The sequence below is a fragment of the Hibiscus syriacus genome, unplaced genomic scaffold (genome assembly GCF_006381635.1).
Source record: "Hibiscus syriacus cultivar Baekdansim isolate YM2019G1 unplaced genomic scaffold, ASM638163v2 tig00111723_pilon, whole genome shotgun sequence".
NCBI lineage: Eukaryota > Viridiplantae > Streptophyta > Magnoliopsida > Malvales > Malvaceae > Hibiscus > Hibiscus syriacus.
In genome coordinates this window covers 248,823-276,471 of record NW_024063165.1, presented here as the reverse complement: position 1 = coordinate 276,471, position 27,649 = coordinate 248,823, and positions in this window count along the sequence as shown.

Here is a 27,649-nt window from a genome sequence, read left to right as displayed (position 1 = left end):
ATCATATCATTGAAACAGAAAAAATCCAAAGATTTTAGAGCCTCGTTCATGGAGGATATTCAAGATTTAGAAGGCGAACCCTCTGCCATAGAGGAAGTCGAACAAAAAACTCAAAAGCCTTAGTTATGGAGGACATTCAAGATTTAGTAGGTGAACCCTCAGCCATGGAGGAAGCCAAATTTAGAGCCTCGTTTATAGAGGATACCCTGTTAGTAGGAAAACCCTCAATCATGGAGGAAGCCAAATACAAAACTCAGAGCCTCACTCATGGAGGATACCCCGTAAGTAGGCAAACTCTCAACCATATAGGAAACTAAACAAAAAATTTGGAGCCTCAATCATGGAGGGCATCAAGATTAAACAAACAAACCCCCAATCATGGAAGGAGCAAAATTCAAGAAGGATTTAGAGCCTTAATCATGGATGACACCCAAATCAAATTTGGACATTTAGATTAGATGTTGGATGAAAGCTTGTGTCCTTTTCATCTTTGCCTTATTCCCATTACACGATAATGGACAAAGAGGGGTAGCTGTATACACTTGTTTTCATATGGGTTTTATTATTATTGTTATATTATAAATATATACTGAGATATAGATATTAAAATAAAAATAAATACAAATAAAAATTTTATTAATGCTTTATTTTACAACCCATGTATTACAAATCAGTAGCCCAAAAGAAAAAAGAAATCAATTAAGATTCATTACAGAAGCCCAGAAGCAAGAAGCTCATGCGTGTGATCAATCAGCAACTAAGGTTTATCATCTTATATCCCCAGCCACCGCACGTGACAACCATTAGATCTACCTAGATCTCACAGTCCAAATCAGGGGATATTGGGGTTTCATCCTTAACCTTTTTTCAACTACAACAACACTAGTTCCCAATTGTTGGATCGAATCTAATCTAACAGCCTCAAATGCTCTCAAAGAAGAGTGATTATTGACCTTCTCCGCACGTATGGTGCATGCACCAATCATTTGACTCCTCACATGTTGATCTTGTCAAGGACACTGTTGATGTCAATAATGTAACCCGAATTAGAAAAAAGAGGCAAAAATCAGTAATAATTATTGAACAAACCCAAATCCACATGCAAAAAGAGTCTTACCCAGCTGTCACCATCACGCAAACGGTCGACTGACATGACTTTCTCCACTGACAACACACAAAAGAACCTTATAATCTGTAAAAAATTGAAGTAATAGAGTATTTTTTTTGGGACACAAAAATCATAGAGAAATAAGAGAAAAACGAAGAAAAAAGTGGGAAGGAATTAAATGCCAAAAAATGAGAGGGGAGGGCTTTGTTACATCTTCTTAAGCTTTATACACTATTTATTTAAAGAAATCAAAGAGAAATTGAAAATGTAATTTTATTTCGAATCCAACTCTAGATCTACTCTGTTGTGAGCATTTTTGTATGTGTGGTTTTGATTTTCGAAAAGAGTGTGAAAAGAGAAAAAAAAATGTTGAAAACCCTTTGTTTCCATCATCGACGAGCGGTGGTTGATGCTGACCCACGAAAACTGACATGGTGGAGGGGTCGTCGATTTCTAAATTCATGAAAAACAGTATGAACCCAAGATGAGTTTGATTCAATTTTTTCTTGTGGTATAAAATGAAATGGTGCTATAAAAAGTTGGTCTTTATATTTGGGTCCATACCAGCCGATTCAACCCAATCCATAGCCTCTGACCCGCACGATTTCAAACGTAAAAGGGGTTATTCAAGTGCTTGGTCTTCTAAACTTTTGTGGGGCTTCAATTTGGTTATTATTCGTTTTCATGATTTTTTGCATTTGAGCGTTGAAGTTTTCCCATGTTCATTTCAATCCCCTTTTCATCTTTGCTATTTTTTTTTGCTTTGTGTTTATGGCCTATAGTTTTGCATACTTTCCATTTTAGTACCCCAATCAAGTTTTTTTTTTTGAAAAGGTACCTCTTTAAAAACCTCTTCTAATCCTATAAGGGGGAAAATTATCAAAAAAGAATTATATTTAGGAGGCAAAATATTGTTTGACACATCAAAAACAATTATCTCGGGACAAATTGAGTCAAAGAACCATATTGTTATCTAATATATCTCGAGCCGCCAACAAATGGAAACCAATAGTCGAATATATCACCATCCATGTGTTGCATTTTGTTAATCGCCATCGTAGTCCGATTCAAAGAGAACATGCTACCAACGATTTTCACAGGCAAACGTAATACCAGCTTGCAACGCATGTATCTTCGCTAATCCTGCTTCTGCACAACTCACAGAAGACATAGCTATAACACCAACAGCAGACAGACGCGTATGAAGATCAAATGCACCATCCATATTCACCTTGATTACACTATGATCAGGTCACATGTGATCTGAATATAGGGCAAGGACCGAATAGTAAGAGAAGGATCAGGCCTAACCCTCTCATTCATAATGACCCGAGCTTGCACGAACTCTTGATAAAGAAGCCGAGCATTAACCACTAAAACCCATGGAGGTTGATAATGATTCTAATGCACCATGAAACTACGGCCATTCCAAAAATTCCAGAGAAGCACCAGAAAATCTGCAAACCTTTCATGACCAAGTGAAACTAGCACTGATTCAAGCCAAGATAATGAGGATAAAGTAGAGTTAAAGATGTACGTACCAAAGAAACTAGCTAAGACAGAAACCTCTTGAGCATGCGGGCAAACCCTTAGAGCGTGGCCAACAGTTTCCTCTTTAAGATGGTACATCTAGCACATCATCGTCAATACTCGCATCTCACAAAAGGTATCCCACAGGGAGACCTCCATGTGTCATTCGCCATAAAAACACCCTAACTTTAAGGAGAATTTGTAGCTTCGCGAACAACTTCCAAACCCTAGAAACTGACTCTGAGGAGTGAGTAGGTGGTTGCAACCACCAATACCCCACTCGAACAGAGTATTGGCAATAATTGTTACCTCATATCAAGTTATCTTCAGGACAAGTTGTGATGCTTGTAGAAAGAATTGTATCAATGTTAGTGGTAGTAAATACATAACGTACCTTATCCTAGTTCCAATCTGGTTGATCTACCTGCATGAAATCCTTACTGTATAGACTTTGCATGGAGGGGTTAGAATAGTTACCTATTAAAGAAACAAGTGAGGACCCTCCCATTTGTCCCAAACTAAATCCAGCTTACTCCTCATTCCAATACGCTAGTAAAAGGCATCAGAACGAGCTTGAAGAGCCTTATGGATTCCTTTCCAAGAATAGAAACTCTTATTACCAATAGAGGAATTAAGTAAATCACTAGACCGAAAGTACTTCGCCTTGAGCACTCGAGATAGCAGACAATTAGGATTCTAAATGAGTCTCCAGACTTGTTTGCCCAGTAACGCCATATTGAACGAGTGAAGATCTCTCAAACTTAGACCCCATCGACATTTAGGCTTACAAATAGTCGACCATGCCACCAAAGGCCATCCTCGTTCTGAAATCTTGTCGGTCCACCAATAACTGCTCATGACTGCAGTCATCTCATTAAGTAATTGTTCAGGTCGCAGATAACATGGCATAGCATATTGAGGGAGAGCTTGAGCTATCGATTTAAGGAAGACTTCTCTCCCACTACCGGAAACAAGTTATTTGGTCGACCAATATTTAAGTTTTATTTTTACCAATATGCAAAGGTAGACCAAGATAATGTCCCAGTAAGTCCAAAACTTGAATCTCAAAGATACATGGCATGCGTTGTCGATGGGAAGCAATAGTGTTAGGACTAAAGTAAAGCAAATATTTGTCTAGGTTAACTCGTTGACCATAAGAATGAGCATAAACATTCAATATCTATTTGATGTGAGTAGCCTCATCCACAGAGATTTTGAAGAACACCAAAGTGTCATCAACAAACAGTAAATGAAAATAATTGGCTTGATTGTATTTTATATCTCCATGAAGTTGTGACTTATGGAACAAGGCGAATAATGCCTGAGTAACACAAAGAAAAAAGAAGGGTGACAGGGGTCACCCTGACGTAGCCCTCGACTAGGAGCAAATTTTATAAAGAGAGATCCATTTACTCTTGTTGTGAAGGTAATCGAGGTAACATGTAACCCCTTTACTCGACCTAAAAGAATTGGGTCGGATCCAAGGAGTCCTTAATGTAGAATGACCCTCAAGAAAACCATCTTCACATCAAATACTCAAATCTGATATTTTAATTAAAGAAATCAATCGACAGTTCGAAAACATAATAAATATCCAAAATAAAATACATTTAAATATAAGTAAAAAATATTCAAAATATGCATGTAAAATCCCCAAAATTTAAAGGTAGTGTCCAAGGTTCTTAATTACATAATCAATATTTCTGAAAATCCCTAAAGAAATAATACGAATATAAATAATCAATAATAATAAATCCAAATAAAAATTTCATACTATGAATAATAAAAGGGTTCTGAGATGTGATGAAATTTCTCCAAGCACCAGTCACCTAAACTGAGAATCTGAAAGAGAAACTAGAAGGGTATAAGCTATTAAGCTTAGTATGTCTCTAAATTGCATCAGTCACAAATAATACATCACAAATCAACATACAATCTGATTCAACAAGATCGTCACAGTCCGATTAAATATGCAATGAATGTGCACCCAAACTGTAGACACCCATTTTCTTAAAAGATAGAACTAGCAAGAGTTCATCTCATAAGAGGACTCTTTCACCTCCATATCTTTTAAAGCAACAACCACACCAACAAACGTGCAACAACCGAGCAATGAGTCTAGTTGCATTAGGATTCTGTTGTTAATAGGATTATAAAAATAGTTAGTTTTTTTCACTATAAATACATGTAATCCTCCCCATTTGTAAGACACGATTTACATACAAGATACAGAGGAAAGCACGAAAAAATACAAAGGCAAAGCTATTGTAAACGATTTGAAAAGGAAATAAAAGGTAGCATCTTTTTTTACATTGATTCGTTCATTTCTCACATGTGCATGTTATTTTTCTTGAGATTTGGTTTGAATAACCCAAAGCGTAGGTTGCGCCGATGACCAAAAAGGGGTGGGGTTTCGAAGTTTCGAACCTAGATATACTCCCGAGGCATGTTTATTTTTTTAAAGTATTTAATATTCCCCCTAAGTCAATCTTAATCTTTAATTTACCTTGAAATTTACCTTTTAATTTTACTTTTATATTAATTTCGTCCCCTATATATATATTTTTAATTATATTTATTTATTTATTTACTATATTCCTCTTTTTTTTATTTATATTATATTTTTTTATTATATATATCTTATATTTATATATATATATATATATATATATATATATATATATATATATATATATATATGTATAGATGTATTAATTTTTCTCCATTTACCATGTATATATTTTTTCTTAATATTATAATTTATACGTTTTTTATATATATTTTCTTAATATTCTATTTTTGTTTTTATTTATTTATATATATTATATTTTTACTTTATTTTATTTTTTCTATTATTTTTTTTCTTAATATCATGTATATCTTTATTTTTTATTTGTTTTACTTAGTATTATATATTTATTATTTTTACTTGTTTTAGTAAATACTACTTTATATGTACACATTATTTTTATTTCCTTTTAATATCTTTTACCTTTTTTTATTTTTTTACTCCATTATTTTTTTCCCTTTATCCGTGTCTTTGTTTTTTAACATTTTATTCATTTTGTTTATTTTTATTATTTTTTATTATTTTTTACGTTTTTTGTTATTTTCTATTTTTTCTTGTTTTATTTATTATTCTCACGTTTGCACACTTGCTATCCTAATTCGATTTTATACTCCGCTACGAGTCAAACGTTTTTATCTTTTAAGGGTATTCAAAATCAATCAATTGTAAGTAATTTGAATCGAGTATGTTAAATTTTAATTTAAATTTCAAATTTTCGTAACTAAGACAACCGAACCGAAAGGGCGGTTCAAGGGTGCTAATCCTTCCTTGACCGTAACCGACTCCTGAACCCGACACATTTCTGGTAAAAACGCAGATCAAGTAAGATGGTGTTTGACCCACCTAAATTCGTTTTAAAATGGTCGGTGGTGACTCCAATCCACATTTTTTAAGTCGAAGCCCAATTTTGGGGCCCAACCGAAAGACGGTTACGACAGCTTGGTGACTCCGCCGGGGACAGGTAAGTGAGTCAGGCCGAAATTAATTATCGGTTGTCTTTTTTTAGCGAAAATTACAAGTTTAAATTTTAATTTATTTATTCGATTCCAATTATTTATCTTTGATTATTTTTTTCAAGTAAATAGTTGTACTGACGTTTTTTTCAATGATTTCAGATTTTTGAAAAAGTTTCCATCTCTAGCTCTATACCCGAGCTTCGAACCCTTTTAAGTGGGGGTGAAATCGACGCCTTCGTATGAATTTATTCACCGTGCGAGCCTAGCAAGTAGCCTTCGGGATTCATATACCTTATGTCTTCGTGTGAATTTATTCACCGTGCGGGCATAAGGGAATGGTTCCTCTCGAGTTTAACTTAGTCCACATAAGCTTGTAATGGGCTTAGGACTAAGGGTCTGGTAAGCCCAAGGGGGCACCGGCAAGAAGAACTCGGGTCCCATTTTTTAGAACCTAAACCGGGAGGCTATGGAGAATTAGAACCCACCCTAAAACCTCATTCCAAACCCTAGGTTGCTTTGTTTCATGCTTTACTTTCTGTTCAAAGCATGCGAACTAGACAAATATGCGGTTAGGATTTGTGTGGAATTAGCATGCGAGATAGAGATCATGTCCGGGTAGGAATTAAAGCATGTGGGGTAGATATCATGTGGGGTAGGATTTTTCGATTTACCTCACTAACTCTATTTTACTTTTGTTTTCATCATTTGCATTATTTAAAAGAGGTGTTGATCCACAAAAAAACGTGTTTGTTAAAACATGAATGATCTGCATTAATGGAAAAAAGGGTTGTAATACAAGAGATGAAAAATGCAGGGGTTCAACTATGGTCAGAAAAGACTCAGAAAGAAAATGAGGATAATCTAGAAGACAACTATGTGTCACATTCGATCAAGAAGACATGGTGCCCACAATCAAATAGATCAAAAGTAAACTTTTCAAAAATGGGTTTACAAAGGTAGCAGGGGCAAGATGAGAAAAAGGTTACTGACCTCGAGAATCCCTTCAAAGACAACAAGAACAAGATGACAAAACGATAGCTGAATTGGAAGCCATTGTCGATAAATTCAATGAACTTCAGATAATCCCTTTGATGGAGGATTTCAATGATGTTTCCGTTATAGAACAGGTTCAGCAAAGGATGAAAGTCAGAGATGCAGTCATTCGATACTTCTGGGAGCAAGTACAAAAAACAGCTCGTCACTTACACGATTTAGCCAGAGAAGCCGGAGCGATTCGGCAGGGTATTCGACCTGTGACAGACGAAGGTAGAAGACTAGTTAATTTGTTTTAGGGTTGAGAGGATTTAGTATGGATGTACATTTAAATATGTTTATTATCTCTTAAAAGATAAAACACTTTTGTCCCAATAAAGATTATTTATAATAACAAACATGTTTTTGGATTAATGCCTCGAACATTTCATGCATTTTGCATCTACATTTCATTTTTTTATGCATTTTCATAAACATGAAATTTCTTCATAGAGAATTCGATGAAGTGGTTTTAACCACATGACACCACATGGAAGCAAGATTGTAACATCAAAAGAAAAAAACTGAAGTCATAACGAATGAGCCCGATCAGCTGGTTGTACGACTAAGCCTGCCAGGATGATATGAGAAAAGAGTCCACATATCCTAAGGGCTACGATGTTAAAGCTGTTTGCAGTTGCCACATAAAATGTTCCATACATTCCTCTGAGAACTATAAGGCACTGAAGCGCGAGATCCAAAACCTGATGGATTCAGGGGCATGGATAGCCGAAGAAGGGGACATTGCATATATCATTTGCACTTAGAGGATTGTTTTGTTTGAACACATCTTTGATCTTTCATGTTTGCTTAATCTTTTAAACGATTGAATTTATGCTACTTTCTAAGGTGGAGCAATTGAAAAAATTTCAATATTTAGTTCTTGGAATATTAAATGAATTAAGGATTCTTTTAATTCTTCAAGAATTATAGATTTTTGACATATGGCAAGATTAGACCTTTCTTATCCTGTCTCAAACCCCAAAATAAAATACCTTCATTCTTTACCCAAAATAACTCATGGCCATTACCAAAAAGACCATATTTTGACATTACCTCCCTTTGAAACTTTTGAACATTGCCTTTATCTTTTGATACACCCATACCTCTCTTTGAGTTAAATAAAGTCACATCATTGTCTTTTTAGACTCAAAATTGACATTTTTATGCCATTAAAACCCAAGGTATTGAGTTGTTCATTTGAACATGAGCCTTCTTCTAAGACACAACTTGGGGCATCTTGCAGAAAGAATGAACATTGAGACATGTTAGGGGCAAGAAGCAGAAAGAAGAATTTACTCGGAATAATTCTACCATGCATTAATTGCACTGTTTTCATATGAATAAAAATAATCCTGAAAAATCTATCCCCCTGGGGATACCTTTTCTGTGAGGACTTCTATGTATGAAATGATGAACGCTTTCTTTCTTCATCCCTTCACAACAGGAGAAAATATATATCCCTTGTGTCCCCTTTTGAGCCTATAGTATTTTTTTCTTCTGATTCAACCCTAACCAAGGATCACCCTCCACACTGGGGGGTAAGGTGGAGAAAATCTGCTCGCATGAGTGAAGACATTGATTTAGATGAGATACCGAAAGGTGAACCAAATGCCAAGTGCGAAGATTCAATCAGAACAAAAAGAGAAAAAAAAAAGAAAAAAAACAAAGAGAAAATAAAAAGAGAAAAAAACAAAAGAAAATTGAAAAAAAAAGAAGACAAGATGCATGTGCAAAGATTCTCTTAATTCAAACGACGCATCGAGATTCAAACTATGAGATTGATCAAGCACAATCATTTCCGAATCACTGAATCACTTCACTCGAAGATCATAGAGCATCAAATGAGATTGATCGAGCACAATCATTTCTGAATCACTGAATCACTTCACTCGAAGATCATAGAGCATCAAGAGAGAGACACATGCGTGCATATTCAAATTGAGCAAGATATGATTGAAGACATCAGAATGAATTGATCCTTGGTTCAATCACCCTTAAACATTTGTTTGGGCCTTTTATCCATTTCTTTCATAACCATGAACCATGGCCTACGTTACGTGCCTTAAAAGTCCCTTCTAGTCATACATGGATTTCTGAACAGAAGAGACTATCTTCAGATTTCATCCCGCCTATCAGGATTAATCTTTATTTGCAGAAAATAGTATAATTAATGCATGATAGAGAAAAATAACAAAGGAGGGTTCAAGACGTAAATTCTGAATGACGTCTTGAAACCAAAGGAGGATTCGAGTTGAAAACCTGAAAAGGCAGCTCAAATACAAAAATTGGGCAGCTGAGGCGATCGCACAAATTCCTTGATAAGGCATCGCACAATCCGAGCTTGACCATGAAAGTTGGGAATCGGAGAACACTTCCAATAAGAGGAGCATGCAAGATACACCATCAAACCTTTGAGCATCAAATAAACAAAAATGCCAAACCTTTGACCAAACACAATAACCTGAGACATTTTTATCCTTTCCTTACTTAACCATTTCCCAAAAATAGATTTGATATTGGCACGTGTCAAACAACTATAATTTATTGAAGGATTAACAATGTAATTAATTCCAAAAATCAGGAACAATGAGGGCATCTTTGAAGATTCAACATCAAATGTTGGGGCATTTTTTAGATTTAAAATCAAATGTTGGGGCATTTTTTGAGATTCAACATCGAATATTGGGGCATCTTTGGGAATTAAACATCCTGATGCAAATTATCAAACCTTTTGAAGGCATTTCCTCCATATGCAAGAACAAGTACACAAAGCACGAGACTCTATCCAGGGGATAAAATAGAACTAATTCATGTTACATGCATCTTAGACATACTTAAGAGCATCGCATTTGTCATTTTTTGTATACATAAGTTTTTTCAGCTTTTAGAGTCAAGTTTCAACTTCAAGATGAAGGATGCTCGATTCAAAAGCACATGGTGGTTGCTTTACCTCACAACGAAGGGGCGACTGTCTGACAACAAAACAACTTTCCGGTTTCAGTCAGAGTCAATTTCAACTTCACGGCGAAGGATATTGAACTCAAAGCGACACAATTCGCTCGAGAGTAGATTTCAACTTCACGACGAACGATATCTAGCTCAAAGCCAAACTTAACAATAAAGGGGTCATCCACGGTTTTGACTTCACGGCGAAGGGAATCGTGTCCACCCGCAACGTACAATACTTGGATTTCAAATTCACAACGAAGGATATCCAAGTCAAGGCTCAACTTCACGACGAAAGGGCCGCTTGCGATTTCAACTCCACGACGGAGGATATCGTACCACTCGAGACAACACAAGTTTAACTCCATAACGAAGGGGCTGGTTGTCAACAAACAATTTCCCAGTTCCAGAGCCAATTTTAACTTCACGGCGGAGGATATTGGACTCTAAACAATACAACTTACTTGGATTTCAACTTCACGACGAAGGATATCCAATTCCAAGGCTCAACTTCACAACGAAGGGGTCATCCACGGTTTCAACTTCCCGACGAAGGGAATCGTGCTCACCATTGTCTCTCTTGAGACAGTTTCCAAGTTTCCTTGAAACAAATTATTTGAATATGTTTTATTTGAAACAAATTTCATCTCCCTTGAGACAGTTTCTTTTGGAACTAAGTTTTGTCTCTCTTGAGACAGTTTCTCTTGAAACAAATTTCGTCTCTCTTGAGACAGTTTCCCTTGAAACAAAATCTTTGAATTTATTTCCCCTAAATCAATTTTTGTCTCCCTTGAGAAGTTTCTCTTGAAACACAAAATCTTCAAATTTATTTCCCTTAAAACAAAATTTTGTTTCCCTTGAGACAATTTTCATGAAACAACAGATATCTTTGAGATCGTTTCCCTTGAAACGAATTCTATCTCATTCGAGACAACTTCTCTTGAAGCATCATATGAATCGTTACACTCAACTCAGACACATACTTGAGATGGTCGAGAAGCATTTCTCAAATCAAAAATAGAATGTGCATATCAGATTTGAACATTTGAAGAATTCAAGATCAGGGATCAGAACTTAAAGATTCAAGAATCAAGATTCCAGACAGGCAACCGGAGATCGAGATTTCTCTCCAGAGCCCCAAGATAACATATGTTGCATATGCATTTTAGGCACACCTAAGAGCATTGCATCCATAGCATCACATATATGCATAACTTTTTCAGGTTTTAGCTAGAGTCAATTTTAACTTCGCGGCGAAGGATATTGAACTCAAAGCAACACAATTTGCTCGAGAGTAGATTTCAACTTCATGACGGAGGATATCTAACTCGAAGCCAAACTTCACAATAAAGGGGTCAAAACAACACAAGCTCAAATTCATAATGAAGGGGCGACTGATTGTCAACAAACAACTTTTCAGTTTCATTCAGAGTCAATTCCAACTTCATTGAACTCAAGACAACACAAGCTAAACTTCACAGCGAAGGGGCGGCTGGCTGTCAACAAACAATTTCCCAGTTCCAGAGCCAATTTCAACTTCACGACAGAGAATATTAGACTCGGAACAATACTACCCACTTGGATTTCAACTTCACGATGAAGGATATCCAATTACCAGGTTCAACTTCACGACGAATGGGTCACCCGCGGTTTCAACTTCACGACGAAGGGGAATCTGTACACAACCAACATCCATCTCTAGATTGGATTTCAACTTCACGATGAAGGATATCCAACTCAAAGAAGGGTTATCTGTCAACAAAGACCTTCGAGTTCGACTACACTCAGCTCAAAGACACATAATTTGTAGCATAACTCAAGGCAAGAAGGGTTATCTATCATCAAAGACCTTCGAGTTCGATTACATTCAACTCAGAGGTAAATCAAATTTACAGCATAGCTCAAGGAAAGAAGGGCTATCTGTCAACGAAAATTGTCGAGTTCGATTCCATTCAGCTTGATGACACCTCAATCACACTATTATCCGGCTACAATCGAGGTTTTCAAGCCGAGAATAAGATATGGGTTAGCCGTGCCTTAGTAGCAAGAAGCATTTTTTTCGTCAGCATAGCTTAAGTCGAGAAAAGCTATCTGTTAACGAAGACTTTTCGAGTTCAGTTTCATTCAGCTCGAGGGCATATCAACCACATTGTGGAGTCAAGATATTACATTCCAGTCGAATTCTTAGCCAAGGTCTTTAAACCGAGAAGAAGACCAAAGTGGACTACAACGTGAAGCCACATTCTGATTCAAATCATTTCAAGATGGACTCGACTTCGCGACGGAGGAGCCATCCGCAACTCAATTCGACAGGGAGTTAATCTTCAACTCCACTAAATGAAAATTTGTGTCTTTTTATCTTTGTCCTATTTTTCGTTCCACGAAAAAGGACAAAGAGGGGCAGCTGTAGACACCCATTTTCTTAAAAGATAGAACTAGCAAGAGTTCATCTCCAAGAGGACTTTTCCACCTCCATATCTTTTAAAGCAACAACCACACCAACAAACGTGCAACAACCGAGCAAGGAGTCTAGTTGCATTAGGATTCTATTGTTAATAGGATTCTAAAAATAGTTAGTGTTTTTTCACTATAAATATATGTAATCCTCCCCATTTGTAAGACACGATTTACATACAAGATATAGGGGAAAGCACGAAAAAATACAAAGGCAAAGCTATTGTAAATGATTCGAAAAGAAAATAAAAGGTAGCATATTTTTTTACATTGATTTGTTCATTTCTCGCATGTGCATGTTATTTTTCTTGAGATTTGGTTTGAATAACCCAAAGCGTGGGTTGCGCCGATGACCAAAAAGGGGTGGGTTTTCAAAGTTTCGAATCTAGATCTACTCCCGAGGCATGTTCATTTTTTAAAGTATTTAATATTCCCCCTAAGTCAATCTTAATCTTTAATTTACCTTGAAATTTACCTTTTAATTTTACTTTTATATTAATTTCGTCCCCTATATATATATTTTAATTATATTTTTTTATTTACTATATTCCTCTTTTTTATTTATTTATATTATATTAATTTTATTATATATATCTTATATCATTATATATATATATGTATAGATGTATTAATTTTTCTCCATTTACTATGTATATATTTTTTCTTAATATTATATTTTATACGTTTTTATATATATTTTCTTAATATTTTATATATATATATATATATATTATATTTTTACTTTATTTATTTTTTCTTTTATTTTTTTTCTTAATATCATGTATATCTTTATTTTTTATTTGTTTTACTTAGTATTATATATTTATTATTTTTACTTGTTTTTGTAAATACTACTTTATATGTACACATTATTTTTATTCCTTTTTAATTTCATTTACCTTTTTTTTTTAATTTTTTTACTCCATTAATTTTTCCCTTTATTTGTGTCTTTGTTTTTTAACATTTTATTCATTTTGTTTATTTTTATTAGTTTTTTTTTATTTTTTGCGTGTTTTGTTATTTTTCATTTTTTCTTGTTTTATTTATTATTCCCACGTTTGCACACTTGCTATCCTAATTCGATTTTATACTCCGCTACGAGTCAAACGTTTTTATCTTTTAAGGGTATTCAAATCAATTGTAAGTAATTTGAATCGAGTCTGTTAAATTTTAATTTAAATTTTGAATTTTCGCAACTAATACAACCGGTAAATTAATTGGTACCGAAATGGCGGTTCAAGGGTGCTAATCCTTCTTTGACCGTAACCGATTCCCGAACCCGACACATTTCTGGTAAAAACGCAGATCAGGTAAGATGGTGTCCGACCCACCTAAATTCGTTTTAAAATGGTCGGTGGCGACTCCAATCCATTTTTTCAAGTCGAAGCCCAATTTCGGAGCCAACCGAAAGACGGTTACGACACAAACACCTTACACCTTCCGAAGAGTATGTTCCTCATAACCACTCTAACCGCTAATGCCATCATAGTGGGGTCTACCCCAAAGGTAGAGGCCACTGAATCCGAATTCAAATACACAACATCGGGTGAAAAACACTTAATTTCCCTATCAATCCAATCCCAATATGACATGGCATTATGAAATATATATATATATATACATAGATTCCAATCCGATCTGAATGTAAAAATACTTACATAATATACTACTGCATAGTATATAATCTGAGTGCAACATATCATCATATTAAATATTTTCGAATGTAACATATCAATATAATCAAGTATTTTCGAATGCGACATATCAATATAATCAAGTATTTTTGAATGCACATTATATTTTCTGAAAGCAGCATATCAACATTATCACATGGCATTTTCCGAATGGCATTAAACCCAACCAATGTCACAAATCAATATCTCATATCAACAACCAGCTAATCACAAATTTATATTTAGCACAGGTCAGAGATACAACTTGACAAAAGCTAACGATGATAATGACGTTTTCTACGATAAACTCAGGGATCAACCCGAATCAGTGCCTACGAATTTATTTAATATTTAATAACCAATTTAATATTCTAAAGTAACTAACAAAACAAACAAATTAAAAATAACAACTAACACTCACAATCAACTCGAGTATCATGAGTCGGTTCTACATAGCAGGTAACTGCGGAGGAGGAGGTAACTCAGCTTCCAATTCGATTTCTCCTGCAAAAATCACGGTATTCGATTTTAAGTCACCACATCCAAATTTTCAACTTAAGAATAATTTATCGACGATAATGAAATAATCTTTCAGTTCGAATCAAAATTGGTAGCATATTTTGGTTCGAATATAGGGGCTACCAGAACAGAAAAATGACATTTCCAACAATGAAAACACACTGGCAGTAGCCCCTAAGGACGATGATTGTGAGCCAAAGCTCTTGGTTTCGCACTCTAAAACATCCCCCAATGACAACGAAAATAAGGGTCAGCGTGGGGGCCTTTAAGGAATAAGACTAATGACTTTACCCTTTACAACGAATAATAATGAATATGGATGAGTGGGCAGCGGCGGGGTTGAAAGAAAGGAAGAAAGAAAGAAAGAAAGGAGGAAGGAAGGTGGGGGCGCTACTCGTGAAAAAGAAAAAGGGATAGATTTTGTGATATAAAAGAAAAAGGGTAAATCATGCATTTGGTCCCTAAATTTTTCCAGAATTTAAAAAATTAGCCCCAAACTATCAAATCTTGCAATTTAATCACCAAAATTAAATTAGAGATTTAGAGAAAAATTCCCAAATTCTAGGGGTTTTCATTGGGGAAAATTGGGGTGTTACAATTCTCCCCCCAAAGAAAATCTCGACACCAAAATTTACCTGGAGGATAAAGATACGGATACTAATCCTTCATGACGTCCTCGGTCTCCCACGTGAACTCATCATAAACTCGGTTACGCTACAAAACCTTGACCATACATTCTTCATCCGAAGAAATTTCTCATCTTTCTCGAGAATTTTAATTAGTTCCTCTTCAAACCTCAATTCAAAACTCTACTTCATCCATATTCATTACATGAGACAAGTCAGCTCTGTAACGTCTCAGCACAGAAACATGAAACACGTCATGAATTTGAGCAAGCTCAGGTGGGAAATCAAGTTGATAAGCAACTAGTCCAACGCGACGAATGATCTGATAAGGATCAATAAAACGTGGCTTAGCTTGTCATTCTGATCGAAACAAAGTTTCTTCCTCCATAAAGATACTTTCAGAAGACTTCATCAGCCACTGCATGTTAGAGTATGACCAAAGACCAAACATACGATGATTGTAATAATACATTTGTTTACTGATTTTATTGAATGAAGGCATTGCCACTATTATTTTCATTTATATGTCTGTGTTTAAAATAAACTGAAATATAATAAAGCCCATATAATAACATTATTATTGTTAAAAGATCCATAGTCAAGTATTATTATGGGCATGGACAATAATAATACGCTTAAGACTAACATGTTATTGATTGATGACAACGAGTTGTCATTGACATAGAGATGTCAGAATTGATACATGATTATATTGTTAGAGAAAAATGTATTTGATTGACCCACCATGAGTATATATATTGGATTATTATGTAACAGTCATAACATTGCTCATGTTGATGACTATATGTATGATCCTCAGACTTGAGATCAATGTTATCCCAACATATATTGTTGTATGTTTTGATACAGTTAAACATGCTCCGTAACTGGTTGCACTATAAAGACTGTTAATGAATATATCTCGATATATGTAGTGGGTGCGTAAGATTAAGATATGATTTGTCCGTTCTACATAATAGGAAATATATCAGAGGCCACTTGATTGAGTGAGACTAGAAATGCATGGCCATACTCGAATAAGTTGATATGAGATATCACAAATTATTCATTAATTATAGTCTACTATAGATATCAAGAAACAATAGATGGCTATACAAGTGTGACTATTCCAAGAGTTGTGTCTATTCTAGATATAAAGGACAAAAGGATGTAATACATAAAAGAGGTAATCACGAAGATGATATGTCGAATCATAATTTCTTGTAACTTAGGTGACAATGATATATTGCTAGATGATACTCATTGTATGTAATATTAGAATTGTTCTAATAATTACTACTAACGTTACAAAAACCTACAGAGTCACACCATAGGATTGAAATGAGCAAAGATGTACAATTTTTTGTATGTTACTAAAATATGTTTAGAGTTAATATATGTATATTTGATATACGTATGATTTTAATTATCCCGAATATAATAAGTAAACATTAAAAGAATGTAATTTTGATTACAACTCTTTTAATCGATATTTAATTTGAAATAATTAAATAAGAGTTTAAATAAACATTAAAGATTATAATTCAGATTATAAGTCTTTAATGGATATTTAATTTGAACTAATTAAATAAGATTTTTTATTAATTCGAAATAACTTAAAATCCCAAAGAGGTTAGGGTAACTGATATATTTAAAGTAAGGTAAAGTCTAGCAGCAACTTTTTCTTCAGCCACTTTTTCTTCAGCCGTTTTTCTCAAAACTATTTTTGGGAAAAGAAAATTTTGCTCTCAATCAGGTGAACTAAGTAGAGGCTGAGACGTGCTTTTGTGGAGGGCTTACGATTCAAAACGTTCGTGATCACTATTAGTTGATGTTGCCTTTGCTGTTTTTTCAAGGAACCCATTATAAGTATTCGCATCATTTCCTCCCGATTTCAGTTTTTTCATACTTGGATCGCTGGTGAGACCGTCAAGTTTTGTTTTCGCTACGCCAATGGTCCTAACAGTGGTATCAGAGCCACTTGTATGATCCGAATTCGGGTTAAATTCTTGATTGATATGATATGTATGAGATGCATATTCTAGGTTTATCGTTTTTGGTGAATATGTATGATATTATTGTTCGATTTGATAATCGCAATGATTAATATGTTAATTTGTTAATATGTTTTGTACAATTTATGTGTTGTTGCTGGATTTTACGAAATCTATATGTCAATTGTTTACATGATGATTCGTGGGAGTGTGATAGCATATTTCGTTTAGCAGTGAAATAATGGTTATTCCGATGCAGAAAACCTTCGGGATTGAAAATCCCAAAAACACGATTATGTTGATAAGTGTTATCAAATCATGAGGTTTTTCTATAGAAATGGAAGTACTATTTTTTTTTAAAAAAAATCCCACCAGTCATATCGCGACGGCGCAACAATGTGTATATATTGTAGTATAAATTGTAGGCCCATATTAATATTTTTTAACAAAGGTGCAACAACGTGTATATATATGATATGTTTGTTTTGCACGGTGTTTGACATGCATAGTTATAGCCCTTGTTCAATTTACAATGGTTGAATTTGAAATACAGCCTGCGAGTCGTGGCTTTCTATATCTCAATTGTATTTCTCTTCTCATCTTACTCCCTCGTATGTAAAATGAGTTTCTTTTAAAATTGTAATCCTATGAAGATTCACAAGGAGAATAAGAACGGATTGAACTAAAGACGAGAAGATACCTAGAGAATAGTCTTGGGTTTAGGGTTTTTAGTTCTCCCATTAGATTGGGATGAGCCATCTTAGTTATTATTTTTAGGCTATAACCATTGCATCTTATTTATTGTTTATATATGTTATGTGGGTGATGCAACAAATACTAAAATAAGAATGAATATTGATGAGATCATATGGACCTAATATTAAAACGAATAATGATGAGATATTTATGCAAATCCCTCTTTATAATCTAAGTTAACTTAACCGTCCAATGTTTACCCTTGTTAAGGCTTCGATCAATATTGTGTGGCCTTTGCCAAAACATTGGCACATAAATATATCTTCGTTAATCGCAAAAAATAAGCAAGTGATATTCACCAGTTGAGATATTGGTAATAACTTAGCTAGGTTATTCTAATAGGATTAGAAACCTAGAGGTTAAGTATTTGGATGAGTCATGAGATGATTTGAACAAGTGTTGTTCATCAAAAGGATGAGTTACATGAGATGTAACTAGTAAAATGTTACTTACCTAAATAATCACTATCCTAAAAGAAAAGCCAAAGCTGATTTAGGAAATTGATGTATTATGGATCCTCACCCACTAGAAAAAATTTCGTTGATTTTTTTTGAAATTAAAATAGATAATTTTAATTTTGAATAAAATAGTGGGAGTAATTTGTAAATAAAGACCTATTTATAAAATTTTAATTTAGTAAATTTACTTACTTTAATATTTCTGTTGTTTTAGATTTAATGGCAAACAACACTTTATCAATGCGATCACTCCTTGAGAAAGAGAAACTTAATGGCATAAATTTCCTTGACTAGTTTCGTAATTTGAGAATTGTTCTCAAACAAGAAAGGAAGGAATATGTCATTGAAGAACCTATTTCTGATGAACCGACAGCTAATGCTTCAAGAGCTGACAAAGACAAATTCAAAAAACATATGGATGATATGTTAGACGTTGGATATCTAATGCTTGCCACCATGGCTCCTGAGCTTTAGAAGCAACAAGAGGACATGGTTGCATATGAGATGATTCAAAACCTTAAATAAATATATGAAGGGCAAGCACGTCAAGAGAGATATAAGACCTCTAAAGCTCTATTTCAATGTAAAATAGTATAGGGATCTCCTATAGGAGCTCATGTCATCAAGATGATGGGCTACATCCAAACGTTGGAAAAGTTGTTATTTCCTTTCAAAGATGAATTGGCTACCGATGTAATCTTGCAATCATTCCAGATAGCTTTAGCCAATTTGTCCTTAATTTCAACATGAATGAAATTAACAAGACTCTGCCAAAGTTACTTGACATATTACAAACTGCTGAAAGTAACATGAAAAAGGTTAGACCTAATCCCATTCTGATGGTCCACAAGGAAAAATGAAAGGGAAAAAAAAGGTATCGACAAAGTCTAAGGGTAATGGTAAGGCCAAACCGAAAGGAAAAAAATGCATTGAAACCCAAAGAGGGAGTTAGCAAGGAAGGAAAATGTTTCCATTGCGATAAGATTGGACACTGGAAGAGAAACTGCCCTGTTTACCTTGAAGAGGTCAAGAAAGCAAAAGCAAACGGAAAGTTTGTTTAAGGTATTTATGTTATTGATGTTAATTTGTCAACATCTACTTCTTGGGTATTAGATACCAGTTGTGGTTTTCATATTTGTACTTCTGTACAGGGACTGCAAATGAGAATGAATCTGGCTAAAGGAGAAGTAGACCTACGAGAGGGAAATGGAGCAAGAGTTGATGCATTAACTATAGGGACATATGTTTTATATTTCCTTGGAGGACTTGATTTAAATTTAGACGATTGTTATTTTGTGTCTAGTTTAACTATGAACATAATTTCTATTTCTTGTTTGGGCAAGATTGGTTATGATATTATTATTAAGAATAAATGTTGTTCCTTTTATCTAGATAATTTTTTATGGTTTGGCACAATTGGTTAATGGTTTCTATATTTTGGATCAAGAAAAAACCATTTATAACATAAATACTAAAAGATCAAAAACAAATGACTCGAATCAAACTTATCTTTAGCATTGTCGTTTAGGCCATATAAGTGAGAAACGCATATCAAAACTCCATAAAGATGGATTCTTAGATTCATTTGTTTTCAAACAATATGATGTATGTGAATCTTGCATGTTGGGAAAAATGACTAAAACTCCTTTTAATAGTAAATGTGAGCGAGCAAGTGATTTATTGGGGTTAATATATAGTGATGTATGTGAACCGATGAATACACAAGCCAGAGGTGGATTCCATTACTTCATTACTTTCACTGATGACTTCAGTCGGTATGGGTATATTTATCTTATGCGCCATAAATCGAAAGCCCTTGAAAAGTTTAAGGAATTTAAAAATGAATTACAGAATCAACTAGGTAAGAGTATTAAGGCACTTCGATCAGATCGAGGTGGAGAATATTTAAGCATAGAGTTTGATGAACTCCTGAAAGAATGTGGGATTGTTTCACAACTTACGCCACCTGGTACACCACAATGAAATGAAGTTTTTGAGAGAAGGAAAAACATTTTTAGATATGGTTTGATCGATGATGAGTCATAGTGATCTTTCGATATCTTTTTGGGGACATGCACTTGAAACAACCGATTTCACACTAAAACATGTTCCATCTAAATCGGTTCAAAAGACACCATACGAAATATGAACTAGGAAACGTCCTAGTATGTCTTTTATGAAAATTTAGGGTTGTGAATCTTATATAAAACATCAAATGTCTATAAAGCTCGAACCTAAATCTCATAAGTGAATATTTATTGGATATCCTAAAGAAACTAAGGGATATTATTTCTTCAACCCTAACGAGAATAAAGTGTTTGTTTCTCGAAAAAGAGTTTTTCTTGGAAGAGAAATTCTCTCAAAGAAAGGGAATGGTAGAAATATTGAACATGGAGAAGTTCAAGAACAACAGATCAATGAACCTGAAGTTGAACATGTTTCACAAGTTGTTGAGGAACATTCAACAGATTTAGAAACACAACCAAGTATTGAGATGTTCTTCTTATTACCACATATAGAGATTTGGATTTGATTTCACAAGAGAATGTCATGCACCTGGGAGATTTGGATTTCTCATTGCCACATATAGAGATGTTCTTCTTATAGATCAAGATGAGCATATAACTTATCAAGAGGCAGTGTCTAGACCAGACTATGAGAAATGGCTTGAATCCATAAGATTTGAGATGGATTCCATGTCAGCAAACCAAGTATGGACTTTGGTTAAACCACATGAAGAGGTAAAACCTATAGAGTGTAAATGGGTTTCAAGAAGAAAACGACATGGATGGTAATGTACAAATATACAAGGGGTGATTAGTCGCTAAAGGTTTTCGACAAGTTCATGGTGTAGACTATGACAAAATATTTTCCCCTGTAGCTATGTTTAAGTCCATCCGGATCTTGCTCGCAATAACTACATTCCATGATTATGAAATCTGGAAAATTGATGTCAAAATCGTTTTCCTTAATGGAAAACTTGAAGAGTGTGTGTATATGACACAACCAGAAGGTTTTATTGCTCCAGGAAATACTAGAATGGTTTGTAAGCTATAGAGGTCTATTTATGGACTAAAGCAAGCTTCTTGAAGCAAGAATATTCATTTCAATGATACAATCAAAGAATTTGGTTTTATCAGAAATGAAGATGAGCCTTGTGTTTTAAGAAGGCTAGTGGGAGCATTGTTTCTTTCCTAATCTTGTATGTAGATGACATAGTCATCATAGGAAATGATATATATACTTTACAGTCTATTAAGACTTGGTTAGGTAATTGTTTTTCTATGAAAGATTTGGGTGACGCAATATATATCTTAGGAGTTAAGATCTATAATGATAGATCAAGACGACTTCTAGGTCTGAGTCAAAGTACATATATATACAAAGTGTTGAAAAGGTTCAGTATTGAAGAATCCAAGAAAGGATTTTTGCCTGTGAGATATGGTATTTCTCTTTCGAAGGAAATGCGTCCTTCAACTCCACAAGAAAGAGAACGGCTGAATAAGATTTTATATGCTTAAACTATTGGTTCTATCATGTAAGCCATGATATGTACTCGACTAGATGTATCGTATGCTTTAAGCATGACGAGTCGATATCAAGCAAACCCTGGTGAAAATCACTGGGTTGTGTTAAAAATATCCTTAAGTACTTAAGAAGAACTAAGGATAAATTTCTTGTTTATAGAGGGGAGGAAGAGCTTAGTGTAAAAGGTTATACTGATGCCAGCTTCCAAACTGACAAGAGTGACTCACGATCGTAATCAGGTTTTGTGTTTTGTCTTAATGGAGGTGGCGTGAGCTGGAAAAGTTTGAAGCAAGACACAATAGCTTATTCTACAACAGAGGTTGAATACATTGCAGCCAGTGAAGCAGCAAAAGAGGTTGCTTGGATCAAGAAGTTTATATCTGAACTAGGGGTTGTTCTCAGTATATCAGATGTTGTAGAACTCCATTGTGACAACAATAGAGCCATTGCACAAGCAAAGGAACCCAAATCTCATCAATGATCCAAACATATTCTTAGGCACTTTCATCTCATTCAAGAGATCATAGATTGAGGAGATGTGAAAATATGTAGAGAACACATGGATGACAACATTGTTGATCCCTTGATGAAGCCTCTTACACAACAGAGGCATGATCGTCACACTAAGTCACTCGGTATTAGATATGTGAGTGATTGGTCATAGTGCTAGTGGGAAATTGTTAGAGTATGCCCAAAGACCAATCATACAATGATTGTAATAATACATTTGTTTACCGATTTTATTGAATGAATGCATTGCCACTATTATTTTCAGTTATATGTTTGTGTTTAAAATAAATTGAAATATAATAAAGTTCATATAGTAACATTATTATTATTAAAAGATCCATAGTCAAGTATTATTACGGGCATGGACAATAATAATACGCTTAAGACTAACATGTTATTGATTGATGACAACGAGTTGTCATTGAAATAGAGATGTCAGAATTGATACATGATTATATTGTTGGAGAACAATGTATTGGATTGACACACCATGGGCATATGTCTTGGATTATTATGTAACGGTCATAACATTGCTCATGGTGATGACTATATATATGATCCTTAGACTTGAGATCAATGTTATTCCAACATATATTGTTGTATGTTTTGATACAGTTAAACATGCTCTGTAACTAGTCGCACTATAAAGACTGTTATTGAATATATCTTGATATATGTTGTGGGTGCGTATGATTAAGATATGATTTGTCTTTCCTACATAATAGGAAATATATCACAGACCACTTGATTGAGTGAGACTAGAAATGCATGGTCATGCTTGAATAAGTTGATATGAGATATCACAAATTATTCGTTAATTATAGTCCTCTATATATCAAGAAACAATAGATGGGCTATACAAGTGTGACTATTCCAAGACTTGTGCATATTCTAGATATAAAGGACAAAAGGAAGTAATACATAAAAGTGTTAATCACGAAGATGATATGTAGAATAATAATTTATTGTAACTTAGGTGACAATGATATATTGCTAGATGTCACTCATTGTATGTAATATTAGAATTGTTCAAATAATTACTACTAACGTTAGAAGAACCTACAAGGTCACACCCTAGGATTAAAATGAGCAAAGATTTACAATTTTTTGTATGTTACTAAAATATGTCTGGAGTTAATACATGAATATTTGATATACATATGATTTTAATTATCATGAATATAATAAGTAAATATAAAAATAATGTAATTTTGATTATAACTCTTTTAATCGATATTTAATTCGAAATAATTAAATAAGAGTTTAAATAAACGTTAAAGATTATAATTCAGATTATAAGTCTTTAATGGATATTTAATTTGAATTAATTAAATAAGATTTTTATTAATTTGAAATAACTTAAAATCCCAAAGAGGTTAGGGTAACTGAGTGAGGTAAGGTCTAGCAGCCACTTCTTCTTCAGTCATTTTTCTCAAAATTGTTTTTGGGATTTTCTTGCTCTCAATCGAGTGAAGTAAGTAGAGGTCGAGACGTGTTTTCGTGGAGGCTTACGATTCGAACCGTTCGTGATCACCACTAGTTGATGCCGCCTTTGTTGTTTTTCAAGAAACCTATTGTAAGTATTTGCATCCTTTCCTTCCGATTTCGGTTTTTCCATACTTGGATCGCTGGTGAGATCATCGAGTTTTGTTTTCGCTGCGCCATGGGGTACGTCGACGGTCCCAACACTGCAAACTCAACATCCCAACGTTTTATATCAGCATAGGACTTTTGTCTATCAAAAGCAACCTTAAGTGCTCAACCTCTAAAACCAAATTTGGACCCAGTAATCTATGATCAACAAGTTCAATCCAACCAATCAGAATTTGACACTTACACCAATACTTACTCGGAGATTCTTATACATTTTGACCCCACCAGGATGCATAGCATACAGATTATCGTGAGCCTGCCGAAGAATAACCTGCTTCAAGCGAGAATTCCTCTGAATGCATTATTGACCTCAGAAACATAAAACATCATCACGACCAATTGAAAAGTCATGAGATGTACTCTCTTAACTTCTCTAGACCGGTGCATCAAAAATGGATCATTACGTTGCTCAGCTCAGATCTCAGAAACAATAATAGGAACTACATGTAACTTCACCAAAAGATTATCATCTTAATACAAACTCGTCCGAGTAAATAAACCTCTCAAATCCGAAATAACATTACTACTTAGGGCGTAAACAACAACATTAGCCTTACATGGGTGATACTCGATTTCACAGTCATAATCTTTAAGTAATTTCAACCAACGACATTGTCTCAAGTTAAGCTCTTTCTGAATGAAGTTATTTCAAGCTCTTATGGTCCGTGAAATGTGACATTTTTTCACCATAAAGATAATGACGTTAGATTTTAAGAGCAAAAACCACAACTACCAACTCGAGGTTGTGAGTAAGATAGTTAGTCTTTAACTACCAAGAAGCATAGGACACTAATTTTTCATCCTGCATGAGTACACATCCCAATCCAGTATGAGACGCATCACTGTACACTAAATAAGCCTTACCGGGCTCAGGCTGTATCCAAATCGGTGCTTCAGTCAATACGATTTTAATTTTCTCAAAGTTAGACTATTGGGCCTCAATCCAAACAAAAGGATCATTATTCCGAAGAAGCTTCGTTAAAGAAGCATCAATGAGAGAGAAACCTTCAACAAACCTCCGATAATACCCCATTAAACCCAAGAAAATTTGAACCTCTGATATATTCTTTGGTTATTTCTAACCCACAATAGCCTCAATCTTTTTAGGATCAACCTAAATACCCTGTGCAGAGACTATATGGCTAAAAAACATAACCTCTGAAAGCCAGAACTCGCACTTGATAAATTTTGCATATAATTGGTTTTCTCTTAGAGTTTGCAAGACAACACTCAGAAGTTCCACATGCTCAGTTTCAGACTTAGAATAAACCAGAATATCTTCGATGAAGATAAGAATAAACTGATCTAGATAGGGTTGGAATACTCTATTCATCATGTCCATGAATGCGGTGGGAGAATTAGTCAATCTGAAAGTCGTCACAAGAAATTCGTAATGTTTGTATTGTGTCTAGAAAGTTGTCTTAAACACATTAGAATCCTTAACATTGAGCTGGTAGTAACCAGATCTCAAGTCTATCTTAGAGAATACTAAGGCTCCAAAGAATTGATCAAAAAGATCATCAATGCGAGGTAGCAGATATTTATTCTTCATTGTAAGCTTATTCAGCTTCCGGTAATCAATACACAGCCGAAGTGTCTCATATTTCTTTTTGAAAAACAGAACAGGTGCTCCCCAAGGTGAGACACTAGGTCGGATAAAACCTCGATCCAATAATTCTTGTAATTAAATCTTCAATTCTTTGAGCTCCTTAGGTGTCATTAAATAAGGAACCATAGACACCAAAGTTTTGCCTGGGTATACCTCGATGTCGAATTCAATCTTTTTTTGCTTAGGTGGTACATCAAGCAACTCTTGTGGAAAAACATCAGAAAATTCCTTTACAACTCTGATCTTTCTATCCCTTCATCAGACTGCCTCGGATCTAGAATGTAAGCAAGGTAAGCAACATACCCCTTCTTGACCATCTTCTCAGCCTTAAGAGCTAACATAATATTAGATAGAAAACCACGACGTTCTCCAATAAGGACAACATCACGACTATTGAAAGTTTTCAAAGTAGCCCTCTTCATTTCACAATCTAGATTAGCTCGGTGGGTGAATAATCAATCCATTCCAAGTATAAGATCAAATTTTCGAAAAGGTAACTTCATTAGATTAGCTAGAAATATTTCACCGTGAAGCTCTAGGGGACAATTTTTGTAAATTTTGTTAACCTCCACAGGATCCCCCATAGGAGTACGAATTGAGACCGCAGTCTCAATATTTTCAACAGGAATTTCAAGTCCCCCAGCTACCACACTCGTCGCATAAGAGTGGGTAGAACCATTATCAAGCAGTATAAAATATGAAATAGAATTATTAGAAAAAGTACCCGCAATAACATCTGGCTCGTCACGATCTTCGTGCCTCCGAGTAACATAAAGCAATCCAGGTTGTTTCACTACAAATCTTTTCGAACCTCTACTCTGAGTTGGTCGACCTCTACTAGCAGAACCAGAACCAGTCGATCTACCATGATCCTTATCTTGATTCGGTGCGTGAACTAAAGCTTAAAACTGAGTAGGAACATAAAAACTAGTAGGTGGAAAAAGACATTGTTTGAAACAATACTTCAAAGACCCACGATGAAAATATCATCCAATCTTCCTCTAACACTCTCTGAAATTCCATTTTCTTACAATAAGAGCACAAAAGTTCCTTATAAGTACCAGTTGAATTATCGGCACTAACAGTCGGAGCAACACATTTCATTGTTATTGACCTAGAATAACTATGTGAATCTAAATCATCTCTTAACCTTTTACCAAACTGGTTCACCAACCCGACCTGAGTAGGTGATCCTGGTTGCCTCTGAGCTCTATTAGAATTCTGAGTTTTAGGTCCTGGCGACAACAACTCAATCCTCTAGGCAGTCCTAGCTCAAGTAGTTAACCGACTGAACAATGTATCATGGTGTAAAGCAACACCTTCCTGAATAGAGGGTCGAAGACCTTTCAGAAACCAATCACACTTATCTTTCTCATTTATAACCAACCTAAGAGCATATTTAATCAGCCTAAAAAACTCGATCTCATAGTCATTCACTACCATATTGTTTTGCTTCAGATTTAGGAAATCATCTCGACACTTTGCTAGATATTCTTCCCCCACATAATGATCATGAAATTCCTGATAACAGTACTCCCATGTAACCTGCCCAGCCGGAGTAGTGTCCTCCTCAGCTTCCCACCAATTCTAAGATTCATCGCCTAACAACGATACAACTGCTCTCAACTTACATTCGATGGGGTAATACATCTCTACAAACAGTCGTTAAAGTTTCTTCAACCAGTACTCGGCATCGACAGGGTCAGATCCAGTCTTACCCACAAA